This window comes from Quercus lobata, chromosome 10, assembly GCF_001633185.2.
Source record: "Quercus lobata isolate SW786 chromosome 10, ValleyOak3.0 Primary Assembly, whole genome shotgun sequence".
Taxonomy (NCBI): Eukaryota; Viridiplantae; Streptophyta; class Magnoliopsida; order Fagales; family Fagaceae; genus Quercus; species Quercus lobata.
Genome location: NC_044913.1, coordinates 1676325 through 1689745, shown reverse-complemented (window position 1 = coordinate 1689745; position 13421 = coordinate 1676325). Strand labels below are relative to the sequence as shown.

Below are 13421 nucleotides of genomic sequence, written 5' to 3'. Positions count from 1 at the left end.
TCGTGTTGCATTACAGTACCCCTAAGCCACACAATATTACTGACCTAGCCCAAATATTATTTTTATGACTTGAGGAAAATGATAGCCATATCAACACCATATTCCAAACAGACTAATAACATTACAATTAATAACACCTCTTAATCATGTATATAACACAATATACACACAGGTAATCCATACAATCTGAGAAGCCACAAAAAGTCATTTAATTGCTTAAAAGTCAAATAAAGAACATAATTAACTTAGAAATATTAAAATTATGATAATAAACTTAAAATTATTAAAAGGCCATATATGTCAAAGACCATGTTTTGGTCCATAGCTCAACAAAATCCAAAAAGCCAAAACTTGAGGCTCAAAAATATATATACATGCCAATACCAAACATTACCATTTAGTTCAGAATTACAAGAGTATCACCCCTAAATAGAAATACAAAGAAAGGAAAATCTAGGACAAAACAATATAAGGTTAACACCTTATAATGACCATTAGAATCAGAATAGCAGCAACCGATTCATTCTTTTGACATTTACGCCAAAAACACTGTTAGAAGCACACAAGGAATACATGAAAGAAACACTTAAAAATATTAACAGTTCATGGTATATATCTAACTAGTCAGAAGGAAATACAGATGCAAGGAACTGCTCATCCTCTAAGTATATTTGCAAACTCTTGGACTCCATTAAAAACCTAACAGCTTCCTCATCAAATTCCAGCACAAAGGCCAGCTTGATCAGTTCAGAGAGTGCACCAATATGATCACAGTTCCCCCATAACACACCCTCAGATATTGCTTCAGAAAAATATGTAGCATATTCAATTTGATTCTTATATGCACTAGACCTGTCCAACTTCTGTGTGAAAAACTTTGAAGACTCTCTATCCCAGCATATCATTCGGCTTGCTCTTGCATTCACGATCTCCCCTGAAGAAAGTGATAAACTGTACTTTACGCTTATCGGTTCAACTATCTCAAGGAAAGTAATATTCAGAAGCCCTCGGATAATTTCATGCCTTCTTTCAGCTTCCATTTTCATCACTGGATTTGCTAGAAAACCAAGGATGAGTGTAACCAGATCTTTTGTAATCAAATTCTCCTTTGGATTCACCTGATTGAGTTGAGCAACATCCACCATTCCACTGTGCATGATTCTTCCTTCTTTACAGACTCGGATATAGTGCGAACACCAATCTTCCTGTAAATATCAAACAACTTCATCTGAGGTAAAGAAGGCTTGCTTGGCTGAGGGTACCAGACAAATAGGGATTGAGCAGAAAAACGATTGAAGAGATCTTTCAGCTGAAGATCATCAGCAATAAAAACATCATGCTTGTTGAACAGCAAAACTTCATCTGAGCCAGAAGCAACTGGCAATTTCACCAGCTTCTCAGTGATAGTTTTCTCAGTCTTTTCATCCCAGTGCTTCAAAACATACCCCCAGAACTTAAGACAGTCATCATTTGACAATCGGTGTCCTGAAATTTCCCAAGCCTCCCAAAGCTTACAGTAATCGGAAACTGAAGGATTGCATTTAACATGGAAAGCACGTGAGAAGAAGTTAAGTAAATTTTGCTCATAATATTTGTCAAGCACTTTCAGCTGCAAACTGAAGAGACCATCCTTGTCATGCAGAACACATTCACAGGGGCTGACCCACTCTCCTTTCTTATTTCCATATGGGATCCATATCCCTTTTGTAAGTTCACTGTCATTCTCCCAATTACATAGACTCAAGTAATTATATATTCGAACTATAGTAGGGTATTGGAAATGGAGTTCGAGGTGCCTGGCAATCAATGAACATCCGTCTTCAACATCAAGGGTGACTCCTATTGCCTTGAGCTCTTTTTTGTACAGTGTAATATTAGAACCATAAAAATCTTCATCAATAAAAGGTCCATCTGTCCGCTCCAAATAAGAGCCCCACCTAGGATCGAACAATAAGCACTTTTCTGGAGGCCTATAACCTTTAGTGGTCTTCAACCATTTCCAAGAATTTTGTTTTAGGAAAGGATCTGGAAAGGAGTAATTCTCTCCTTGGATTAAAATCCGTATGCATTCCAGCAATGAGAACACATTTTCAGCAGTTCGGAGCAGGATTATAGGGAAAGTGAAGACCAGCTGCAACAAACTTCGCACCATCTTTAAATTCAACAACAGCTCCCATGCTCTTCAGCTCTTCCGTGTATTTATGAATGTCCTTGCCATAACAGTTGTCACTATCATCTAAGAAAGGGAGGTCAATAGTAATTGGTAAAATTGACTGCCAATCTGGCCCAAACAGAATGCAATCTCTCGGAGGTCTCTTATCACCACGCCTAGTCTGCAACCACTTAAGGTCACGGATGTTCTTCTCAAGATCTGGAGGAAACACAAAAGGACTATCTTTTAGCTGTCTGTGACATGAAAGAAAAGAGAGAACAATTTCTTTAGTCATGAAGGATGCCTCCAGCTTGAATTTGTCAGAAAATTCTTTTACCGCCTGCTCAAAATCCACCTTCACCCCAGTTTGCTTCAACTCGTTTCTGTAAGAGAAGATACTGCTTCCATAGAAATCATGATCAATCAATGCAAAACCTTCAAAAACCTGTAGAATGCAAACCCATTGATGGTCAAACAAGAAACATTCTCCCGGAGGTTTGTACCCAAGATTCGTCTTAAAGCATTTCACACCTCTCAACGCCTGAACAAGTTTGTTATCTGATCCTAGACGTCGCATACATTCCAGTATCAAAAGAACTGCCTCGGCTGTCAGAGACGAGCTTGGAGGAGATTTTAAGTTGTCTACAACAAGATTATAACGATCACTGAAGCCAATTACCACACCAAGTGACTTGAGTTCCTCTCTATAAGAAAGAATTTCCTCTCCAAAGTAATCTCGATCGACGAAGGGGATGCTACTGATTTGTGATGCAGTTTTCCATTCCGCATCAAACAAAACAGCTTCAACTGGAGACCTGTCACCACAGCATGTCCTTAGCCATCTCTTATTCTTGATACTGTTGATGAACTCATCCTGGGGAAGAAACTTTTCCCTCAAAAATCTGATGAAATTTAGTATAGACAGCACTTGGGTCTCTACTTAAAGTGGAGTATTCTGTGAAAGACATAAGACGCTTTCCAATATATTCACATGCTTCTCCATACTCAGACATGACACCAATTTTCTTCAGCTCCTCCTTATACTCACTTATTTCATCACCATAAAAACTTAGATCAATCAACGGAATATCAACAAGCACGGATCCGTTCTGCAAAATGTTTCCCAATGAAGAGGAAAGCATGAATGACTCTGAAGGTGGCCGGTAACCAGGACAGCCACTGGTAGTAATTTTCAGCCAGCTACCTTCCTTTATGCATTTCAAGAAATTCTCGGGAATGTAAATTTCTCTAAGGCTGTGTTTGGTTGCTGTAAAACGTTTTCCGGAAAATACATATTTTCCGGAAATGCTAATTTCCGGAAAAGGAAAATGTTTCCATGTGTTTGGTTGCATTTCAAAAAATTTTCCGGAAAATATTTTCTGGTGTTTGGAAAAGAAGAAGGAAAACACAAAATCCAGAAAAAATCATCAACGACTCCTCTCTCGCCGGCGCGATCTCGCGATCAACGGCGACGGCGCGATCTCACGATCGACGCTTCGCGAGATCGCGGCGTCGATCGCGATCAATGGCGCGGCGCGAGATCGCGATCGACGCTTCGCGAGATCACGCCGTCGATCGCGATCAACGGTGCGGGCAAGATCGCGATCGACGCGTCGCGAGATCGCGCCGTCGATCGCGATCTCGGTCGAAGGCGAGATCGCGATCAACTGCGCGATCTCGCGACGGCGCGATCTCGCGAAGGTGAGATCGCGCCGTCGATCGCGATCTTCGTGGCGTCGGACTGGAGCTCGCGAGATCGGCGCCGCCTGGAGCTCAGAGTCCGCCGGCGATCATCGGACTGACTGGAATGTTCTTCTCCTCTCTCGCGCGCGCGCGCTCTCTCTCTCTCTCTCTCTCTTTTTCCGGAAATGAAATGAAGTGAAAATGAAGGCAGATTCTAATTTCCGTGGTCAAGGCTTCAAATTTCGGTCAACAGGAAAAGGATTTCCGGAAAATAATATTTTCCGTCACAGCCAAACGCTCCATTTTCCGGAAATTGATTTCCGAAAATCGTTTGAAGTCGATTCAAACGCACCCTAAGTTTCAGATTCCGAATCCAATCCAACAGCAAGAGTGCATTTTTCTTGGTGAGTGGTGATGATACTGTAGGAATTGCAGCATTAGGAGGAGATATATCAGGGATATCAGAAGCTACAACATGAGTTTTGAGGAACTCCAAGAGTGTTTCTCCAGAAGCAAATTCATCAGCAAAATAGCCTGGTTGCAAGTAGTCTTCTGCTAACTCAACGTAGCCTTCATTTTTCCATGGATTTGAACCAATCAATCCCACCCATTTGCTTCCCTTGGCAGGGACAAGAACCCCTTTCCTGTGACTCTTTAGATTTCCATAGTTATCCACAAGTGGCATAGAATCACATAAAACACCAACCTCCTGTTGGGAAAGAAAAGACTTTCGAAGCGAGTGGTACAAGAAGTGAACAAAGGCAATGGCACGCTTCTGGCAGCTATTGAGATATTTATTTAGGTGAAGTGCATATTCATAGACGCTCATAGCACTAACATTCACATGATCTCGTAGCCACCATGACACTGTATCCCTCTTAGAGAAGACCCGAATAGCTTCTTGTGTGCTTTTCGGCAAAAAAAAGTAATTGGCTGGACATTTGAATTCCTTGTTCCAATCAATCAGCCATGAGATATGATCAGAATGAAGGGATAAGGACACCACTCTGTCACGACTCAACTGCTTGGATTCATTTATGCTGCACAAAGATACATCGCCATAAAGATCCACATATTTTATTAGTGGAATGTCCTTGATTTTGGTTAATTCAAATTTGAACCTCCAGTTATCAGAAAGAAACAGTAAAAGCTCCACGTACACGTCCTCTGACACTCCTTTAACAAGTTTAGAACTTTGGATGCACTCTGCGTACCATTCGTTGTTGACTAGTTCCACACCCAGGAAATTCAGAATGCTATCATATTCTGTTCTATCAAATGAGGAGCTCAAAATGTGCTTTCCATGTGATGAAAGATGAGCCAAGCTCACCTTTTGCTCCCTTGCCTTTTCCAGAATGGTCCAGAAAGCAGGCATAAGCCTACCAACTTCACGAGGTTGATGAAAGGACTGCTGCTCCATGTATGACTCACTTGGAAGAATACTTTTTTCAAGAAGCTTTGATTTGATGGACTCCCGGACAACATTTAACTCTTGATAAGAAGAGCTGTTGATGGGAATGAACCTGAACATGGGAGCCAAACTAGACACTGGCGCATTCCCGGAATTTATAACTAGTGAATAAAAAGCTTCGATAAAAGCAGAGGGCACGCAGTCAAGAATCCCTTGGTTCCACTTATTGTCCAAGAGAATTGTTTCCCTTGATGAGGCAAGAAGAAAATCTGCCTGAATTATGAAGGGAAAGTTAGTAACCATCTCTGTGGGAAGAAATGCATAGATCCCAGGTGAGCTCATTCCCCTGTGGAGGCGCTCATCAAAAGGAAAAGCCAACGTGATCACCAACTCTTCAACTTCCATTCTCCTTTCCACTTTGTTTTCCTGCCTGACAGGAAACTTTTGCTTCCACATAAAGTAACTGCATTCTCCCTCATACTCCTTATCCTTTTCATCAGCAGAGAGATGGAGTGTGTAGGACACAGCATCAATGTTTTTCCTCTCCACCAATTCAGTCTCACTTGTGATTGCTATTGCACTTACTGTATTCAGCCTAGGATCCTTGTTATGTTCCCTGACTGAAAGTTGCCTAATCTTTGATAGGAACAATAGAACTTCAGGATGAACATTTGAGAGCTGCTGCTTCATAGGTTCGACCTTATCGAACTTTAGTGGTAAGACTATTGTTGTTGTTGGAAGAGTGGTCCCAGAACCATATATTTTTTTGATGTCCGAAAGAGTTGGACTCTCCTCGACCCATTCAGGAACTATGTACCCAAGATTGCAATGTGGGCAAGGCTCTTCATTGAACCGTATCTGATATCCATTGCTGAATATGCATGGCTGAGAACTAACCAGAAAGACGCTCTTAAATCCAATTCCTGCATATTAACAATAGAATATGCTAATTAGAGCAATAAGAGAACAGCTAAATTATCCTGTCCAGTAATTATCCTTTTCTTTCACTATAATTAAGTATATAACACATAATACTCTACATTGACATCTTAAGATTAGAATAGAAGTCAATTCACAAGCATTGAGAGAGAGAGAGAGAGAGAGAGAGAGAGAGAGAGAGAGAGAGAGAGAGAGCTTGGGGGCTGTCAATTCCATTGGTAATTGTAATTTATTTTTAAAAAAAGGTTCCAACTTTTAACGACATTTTTTCAATGTAGTTTCGCAAGAACATCACAGGTTTTATAAGTACAGCAAACTTTTAGAATGCATATCTTATATTTAAGCCGTTAAGTGGGATTTCTCAAACAAAAGAATAAAAACATATACAAAAACATGTTTGGAAAATATGTTCAAACCTGTTTTTACCTATTTTGAAAACATATTTTAAAAATGGTGGACCAAACAGCTCTGGAGTTTCGTTTTAGATTCAAAGAACCATTTATGGTTTTAAGGATTTGCATTTAATTATAACAAATTTTGGCTCAAATCATTTGACTTTGTCTTTATGTTCTTGACTAACAACTTGTTTGTTCCAATGTTAAACATTTCTCAAAAAATGTTTCCTCGTTTTTGAGGGTTTGGGACAATTGTAAAATTGGGTCAAACTGAAATCATTTTCTGTTAATCAGGAAAAATACATTCTTAGGGTCTAAAAATGTTTTACACTTTTTAGTTTTTAGGCTCAAAAGAACGAAAACCTCCAAAATGACAAAATTTCCCTCAAAACCTCCAAAATGCTATTGAAACATTCAAAATGACCATAATACCCTTTAAACCTTTAAAATAATAAAAATATCTCTCAAAAACCTCTAATATGACCTAAATATCCTAGAATCATCTAGAACGACAGAAATACCCATAAACTCCAAAAATGGCCAGAGTAACCTCAAAAATTTTAAAATGCCCTTGAAACTACAAAATGACAAAAATAACCTGGAAACCTATAAAATGATAAAAATACACTCTTGAAAACCTCTAAAATGATAGAAGAAACCTTAATTTTCTAAAAGACAAAATTACCCTCTCAAAACAAACATAATACCCAAAAACCCCTAAACTTACGAAATACCTTTAAAACACAGTATGACTAGAAAACCCTCTCTATTTTTTTTCTTTTTCTATAATAGATGGTTACAATGGGTGAGAGGGGATTTGAACTGTCTCTGTTGGAAACACTAGGAGGTGTCAATTGAGCTACAATACTCTTGGCAACCAAAATACCCCCTAGAACCTCCAAAATGAAATAAAAGAAAAAATCCCTAAAACATTGAAATGACAAAAATATCTCATGAATCCGCAAAATAACCACGATAGGCTTCAAATTTTTGGGAATCGCCCCAAAATTTTAAAAGTCATACAAAAAAAAATTTAAATTGCCAGTTTGGAGGTTTCAAATATTTTTAATTATGATTTCAACGTGTAAGTTTAGATAATAGTTGGGCTTATTAGTGTAATTTTCCATAATTTTATTTTGTTCATCCTTATTTTTAAGTTTGATTTTAGTTGTTCTGATTAATATTTTAAAAGTTATGATTTAAATTTTTTATTTAATATCTGTATAAAAATATAGAAAATAGTTTTCAAAAACACAACCATACACCCTAGAAAAAAAACAATTGTCTTTGAAAATATTTGGCTAAAATTCAATACTCTAACTTCACCTTATTCAATACCCTAACTTTCAGTCATCCAGTTAATCTCTATCAACTTAAAAAAAAAAAAAAAAAAAAAAAAAAAAAAAAAAAAAATCCTTTAATACAAAACTAAATTCTTTTTTTTGGGGGGGGGGGGGGAGGTCCTTAACAGCTAAAATCTAACAAAGACAAATGGAAAGACTAAATTGAACAAAGCTATTTTTACAAGAGGAAGTGTCATTTGAACTAAAGCTTATTGGTGACTAAGAGTGCGTTTGGGAAGCGCGTTTTGCGCTTCCCAGACGCGTTTGCGTTTCTGCATTCCTTTTTTTTTTTTTTTTTTTTTTTTTTTTTTTTTTTTTTTTTTTTCTTTAGCCGAAAAGCTACTTTTCAACTGATTTTCAGTCACATGTGGGTCCTGTGTACTGTTCACGGACCCATAAATTTCACTTTTTAACAACTTTTCCATTAAAAATGGGACCCACGATACTATTTACACATTTAAAAATTATTTTGCTACAATATTTTTCAGTTTTCAGTTTTCAGTTTTCAGTTTTCAGCTGTATCCAAACGGACCCTAAGAATATATGTTGGCTTAAATACCAAAGACTAATACACATTATCTCTATCAAAATCAATTGTAAAATATTTACATTCCTTCATACCTTGACTTGTTTGTTCATGTTTTCTATAAGCTGTATTTTGACTTTGCAAAATTTCATCATGCAAGAAGATTTATTTATAGATTTTATGCTTTGAACTCTTTTTCCATGGCAACAACATTTCATTCTTGATTCAAGCAATTATTGTAACTCATATTTCATATGACTCTTAAGTTAGCATTTATCACTGGAGAATAATATGCGAAAGTTGCTTCTTTTGTGGAGAAATTATTAGGTCCACCGGGAGGACTGCCTCCCTAACCTTCCAACCAATAAAATATTGTTATTTATACAAATGAGACATAGAGGTTGACCTAATAATTTCTTCCTATTGTGGATCAAGGAATTTTGATGTTTGAATTAAACAAATAAATCAAAATTGTCATGCTTGTTCTGTCTTCTTTCCAAGTCAACCCCATTAATATTATTAATAGGTTTCTTGACAAAATAGCATTTTGAATAAACCATATATAACAACTTTTGGTGTTACTAGTTCTCATAACAATACTTAGACTAGATTGGCTAGTATAAGATGTAATTTTAGGAAACTAGATAGAGTACCTTTCTCCCCAATATAACCACATTTCCTATTGCCTTTCTTGGTGGACCAACCAACACTGCAAATAGAGTCAATGTTTTTTGATGAGAAACCTTTCTCATTGTTGAAAATCAGCAATGTTGCTAGAGCCCTTGTGTTTGTAATGTCCTCAGAAGTTATGACAAACTCAAGGGATGGATCCACTCCATCCAAGTAATTATTATCTTCAGCATTCTGACCAAAAATAATTCAACATTATACATAAGTCAACAAAAGTCAACCCTATTCTTTTGCTCCATAAATACATCTAACACTAAGCCTATATAGTAAACATTTTTTCACAGAAACTATGTTTAGAAGTTTGGAGTGAGAGAGAATAGAGGGGAAGGAGAGAAAAGGCCAAGAGAATGATTGCATTTTCCCCCATTTAATTTAAAATTAAGTAAAAGAGTACTCCACTTTGTTTGGATGTTAATTTGGAAGGAGAGAAAACGATATTATCATATAAATTAACAATTATAACTATCTTTTGCTAATTTTAAGAGTTCTTCTATGGCCCCAACAAAATTTCACAAGCTAAAGTGTCTGTCGGCCTTAAAGTTGGAATAAAATAAGATTGCATCCAAACCCACCACAACTCAAATCAAGGTTATTGTGAAAATGTTGACTTTCTCTAAGCATAGACTTTCTCTAATTTTGAAGTAAAGATTAATTTAACCTTCTCCCTTTATTTCCCTCTCCTCCCCGAGAAAATCTATCATGTATTTGATATATATATATATATATATCTACCATCTCACATGGGGTACACAGGGACGGAGGCATAGTTTGAATTGGGGGCAATTCTATAAAATTACACTTTACCCCCTCTTTAACAATATCATTAATTCTTTCAAGAGTAATGCTATAACCACAAACTTTTTTACAATTTATTGATGTAGCAAATTCTTATTAGTTCGAATTTAGACCCACTACTTACACTAATTTTTACTTACCAATAACCAATAACCACTTACCACATCAGTAATTTGTAAAAAAGTTTATAATTCTAACATTTTCCTCCTTTTAAAGACTATTAAAAAAAAAAAAAAAACTATAGACCTAAAATCTTAAACAAAGTATAAAAATCCAAAAAAATTAGTCCAACTACAAAAATTACAAATACCCAAAATAAAACCAGTTTTATTGAAAATAATTTAAAGGAAATATTTTTGTCTTTATCTAACCCATAAAAAAAAAAATAAATAAATAAAAACCTCAGAAGCTAAGCAGCAATTAGAACGGATGCCGGAGCCATAGCACACCCCATCAGATACATGTAATACATCCTATACCCCTTCCATCTAAAATCAGTTCTAAGATAGAATATGTGAATAACATACAACAAAGTTGTGTCCCCTGGTAGGCCCATGTAAAATTAATAATTTGTCTTTTCAGTGAGTTTGGCATCCCACATTTTCTAGTAATTTATCTTTTAAAAGATGAGACGTAAGGGTGTTTGGATTGATAAAAACTGAAAAAAAAAAAAAAAAAAAAAAAAAAAAAAAAAAAAAAAAAAAAAAAAAAAAAAAAAAACATGAGCCCCACTAAAATTTTGAGTTTGAGTCACGAAAACTGAAAACAAAATTTGGATATTTCCAAATTTTGAGGAAAGTGTTTTAATGGTCCCATTACTTTATGCACAAATTTAAGTTTTAGATATGAGATAAGTATCTAAGATATGAAACCAAATAAATATTTTCTGAAGTGAGTGAAAAGATAGAGTTAGAGATATGAGTTATGAGAACTAAGTTTGAGTTATGGGAACTAAATTATAAGTGAAACCAAACACTCTAAGGTTGTGTACCTATGTTTTATCCAAAATATAAAAGTTAATTAAAAATAATAATTTTGTTATCTCTTGATAAAAAAGTAAGAAAAAAAAAAGCACAATCAGAAGCTAAAATCTTCTAGCCACAGACGTCTGTGAAAAAATCGTAAAAAAAAGAAAAAAAAAAAGTGGTGGAAAGTATTAACGGACATTTATGTTAAATCTTGTTACATTCTTAATGTTGCTTGCACACACTCCTTATAAAATTGTGTTTTTGAAAACACGATTGTGTACAACAGTTAGGGTCTGATAATCATTACTCAATCGTTTAAACATTTAATTTGAAGAACAATGACATGGGCATTCTGATATTCACAAACATATACATCATTGAGAGCCAATAACAAAAATAAAAACACAAACACACAAACATATACTATTAAGAAAGAATGAATGAAGTTGAGAAAGTAACCTGAATGAGTTCCATGAGAAAATGTGCATCCTTGGCATAAAGCTCGGCAGAGAGGTTCTTGACAGCCTGGTGAAGATCCTCTATTAATGGGTTCTGTTCCCCTCCAATGGAGAACTTTGTTCTACGTATCTCCTCAATGTGTTCTCTTGCTGCAGCCTCCATATCTGTACGTAAAAACTACACAAACACAAAAAGCTGAAAAACCAGAGATTTCTGCTTTTGCTTACAGAGAAAAAGAGAGAGAGAGACAGAGCAGAGTGAGAGGGTATGAAATGTACACACACACATATATATATATATATATATATACACTATGTATAGAAAGAGTGTTTGGATCCACGGCATGTTTTCACGTTTTTTTTTTTTCATATAAACAGTAATCACATGAATTTACTGTATAAAGACAAAATATACTATTTATAGTCCCATAATACAATTCACACATTACAATATTTTTCGTTTCAATAAAAATAAATTATATCCAAAGTGACATATGATGATGAAGTTAGCTGAGCTTACTTTTCGAGGAGGAAGAACAAGGTTGATGAGAGAGAATAGTAGAGGAGAAATTATTGGGACCTCCTGGAGGACCACTGATGTGGTCCTCCCAGGTCCCAACACTCAATTAAAAAATGTCATCTAGCCATATTTTCTTACTCAGCTCCACCTCACCACTGATGCCCTTAACTTTAACTATGGTTAGAAAATCAAACCAAAGTTAAAAACTCAGCTCAACTCACCCACTTACTCACAGCCGGATTTACGCCAAAAACATCTAAACAGATTAAAAAATTTTCTTAAACACGACTCTATCTGCCTCTCTCTCCTCTCTCTCTCTCTCTCTCTCTCTCTCTCTCTCTAACCCTATTTCCCCAGTATCTCTCCAGAGAAGATATTGGGCAAACCCAGCCGAGAACACTCTATTACAGAGTGTTCCTATCCTCAATTTTTTTTTTCAATATATCTATATATAAATAGATGCCATTGTCTGTGGAGGAGTCAGTCTTCCTGTCCTGGGTTAAAACTTAAACTTCAAAATTAAAATTGTTCTCCATAGGAATAGGTTACGATTTAGTATTTGCTTTCTTTCATTTTATATCATAAGCTGAAGCTGCTACTGAGCTGAGCTTATTATCTGAGCTGAGGAATTTGGTGGTGGTTGTTGGGTTATGGGCAACTGCTGCTCCGACCAAGCCGGCGGAAGGGCAGCCGTGGGCGCCGCCTCATCTCACAACCCCAATGCTCCAAACGAAGCCATCAATCAATTCCTCAAGTCTCGCGGCTACCACGGCCTCTTCTCCCAGATCAAGGGCAGCAATGGCTTCGACTTGACTTTTCAAAACTTCCATTTATAATATTGATAAAATGGGAAAAAAGGATAATTTTATGGAAATTCAAATACCGGCCCCCCCTAGGATTTTGAGATTAGAAAATATCCGAAACAAAAAAAATTCATTTGAAACAACCCAATGAAATAAAAGTTTTGGCCTATCCGCCTATAACAAATTCCCAAATCTAACTCCTTAAAAAGCTCCATAATAAATATATATAAAAAATAAAATAAAATAGGGTAAATTCCACAAACCACCCCTGAGGTTTGAGATAATACCAACTAAGTCCAACAGATTTAAAAACCTACCAATTTCATCCTAAAAAGATAATTTTGTCCCTGGACTTAAAAAAAAAAAAAACGCCTTGACTTTTTTTTTATTTTCCCTTCTTCCTTTGTCTTCCCCCTTTCTCTTCTGAGTTCTTCATCTTCAAACCCAAAACCCATCACCAAGCCACCATGGCCAGACCTACTGTCACTGGCCCCACCGCAACCCACCACCATCATAGGCCACCGCAAGCCACCTGACCAAGCCGTATGCCCATATCCTCTCCGTCTTCTCCATGGGTCATGGCTCCATCGTAGGTCGTGGGTGCATCAAGTCCGGTGTGGATCATGGCAAGTTCGGCGTAGGTCGTGGGTCATGGCTCTCTCAAGTCCGGTGTGGTCGTGGGTTGTGGGTCTCTCAAGTCCGGCGTGGGTCATGATGGGTTGATTTATGGTTCATGGG

At 36.7% G+C, this 13421-nt stretch overlaps 1 pseudogene; it reads right to left on the bottom strand.

Moving 5' to 3' along the window:
- Positions 1-330: 330 nt before the first annotated feature.
- Positions 331-11617, bottom strand: LOC115962935 (annotated as a pseudogene).
- Positions 11618-13421: the final 1804 nt, after the last annotated feature.